The sequence below is a fragment of the Tigriopus californicus genome, chromosome 4, assembly GCF_007210705.1.
Source record: "Tigriopus californicus strain San Diego chromosome 4, Tcal_SD_v2.1, whole genome shotgun sequence".
NCBI lineage: Eukaryota > Metazoa > Arthropoda > Copepoda > Harpacticoida > Harpacticidae > Tigriopus > Tigriopus californicus.
In genome coordinates, this window is record NC_081443.1 from 11654595 (window position 1) to 11656517 (window position 1923).

The 1923-nt window shown below is 40.2% G+C and overlaps 1 protein-coding gene across 1 annotated transcript in view; it reads right to left on the reverse strand.

Annotated features, from left to right (window-relative positions):
• Positions 1-1923, reverse strand: part of LOC131879186 (SKI family transcriptional corepressor 1 homolog-B-like) — a gene marked incomplete in the record, with an annotated part of 7196 nt that overhangs the window by 1043 nt on the left and 4230 nt on the right.

A 1923-nucleotide genomic window follows, 5' to 3' on the forward strand; every position in this document is an offset into this window, starting at 1 on the left:
AAAGCAATAAGCAGATAGGCGAAATCATTGCTTTGTTTTGATTTGATTTAGGTTTGAAAAAAAAATCATGAGTTAAATTTCCTGTCGCAAGCAAAAAGTCGCTCTTTTCATGGATTTCTAAGTAAATCTCCTGCAATAGACATCAATCTATGGTTTACAAGCAAACATTGCATTTTGTCTCTTGGTGAAGTTCCCTATTGTCAGATAAATGTACGTAGAACGTCACATGGGTCAGGTGATCGAAAGGCACATGCTTTTTAGTTGTAACTTCTAGGATCCCAGAGTCCCACAATAAAAGTGCAATCACAAATAGTACACAATGATAAGGTTTTTTACCCGACTCATGAATTTACGTGCTATGTCGTGAGCCACTGATAGGTTTTTCTTTCATAAGATTTGGAATTAGAATTTTACACCTATCGGGATGTTTCTTTCATGAGAGAGCCCTGTCGTACTCTGGTGTATTCGGTAATAGAGAAGTCGGTCCTCAAGGGAAGTTGTCGCTACGACAAATTACATACATCTGATTCTTGTGCTCAACAAAAGCAACCGTGGTTTTTACTCTTTCCACACTTTGATTGCATGATCACATTTCCACCGAGTGTAGAAAGCACGGTTTGACAAGACGGAAAATACTTATGAAGGAGACATTTTGTTTCCATTCCAGAGATTAAAATGGACAGAAGCGCTGGGGAAGCTGAAATTGTAATGTTTTGACACAGTTTGTGTGTATACATTTTCCACTTGAGCTGGCAAGAAGTTCTTGTTTACCCCGGGGAGTTAAAATAGCTTGAATGGAACAATGAATGTAAGCAAAGGGATAGGGAAACCTTTCAGCTTCCGAAACTACCAGGGTAGCTAAAATCTGCTCTAATATCATTCAATATCCCAGCCATTTTCTCTCATTAAGAGGAAATATCGTCCTTTCTCTCCCAATGCCTTTGTTTGTGTTTTCATGCTAACTTCCTGCATTACTGTCTGCTAAAACACTACAATTCAAAAGACTCTAAGTCGTTAGAAAATCTGTACATAACTGGCAGATGCAGTTTTGACAGGTCATATTCTGGTCACGCTGAAACTCAGGGTGAGAACTGAAAAAGGAATCTGGGAGACGGTTAATCAACGTAATTGCTTGTGACAGTTCGGACAATGACACTTGGCTAAAATATGTGCGTACGTCGTCTAATGGATCAATGGGAAAGTCAGAATCACCACACACGTGGACACATTTGAGCAACGAGACAAGTTGCAGGGTTTAGCTACACAACGGCCAAACAATCACGGCGTCCATTGACAATAGCCTTCAAGTCATTGTCATTACATACGTAGATCAAGCCCTCTATCAATAATTTATAAATAAAAATGAATTGCGTGACCTTTTCTCCTCTGGTCAGTAAAAGGGCTGAGAGAGATCCGTTATGGAAAATTGAAGCCACAAGAGGTTTATTGGCGAAAGTCACCGACTTAGGAAAAGATTACATTGATGACATTGTCGGAGTAAATAGGCACTTAAATCAATGACTAAACTGCCAAAAAGGTGTCTGGCCAACGCCCCTTCACGCTTCCTTTATTGTTACACTCCAATGGAACATGACTTTTGTATAACGGATCTAAATTCTCCATGTAGTGCGAACTAAATTTGCTACCACTGGCGGCTTATAGATGGTTATCTGAAACTTCCTAAGAAGTGCTAATCACTATTGCTTTTCCCATTGTTCGTCAACCCGGGGATTATTTACTCAAGGAAAGGTCTAGCAACGCCTTGTGTGGGTTTGTGGCATGCAAATGGAACACCCAGATTAATACTTTCTCCCTGTAACCACCTCATTTCAATCCCCCGATCACCAAAACACCATGAGTGAACAGCCGCTAGGCGCTGTTGAAAGGCAATCAAAATCTTCATCGTCATGTTCCTCCCAAAAT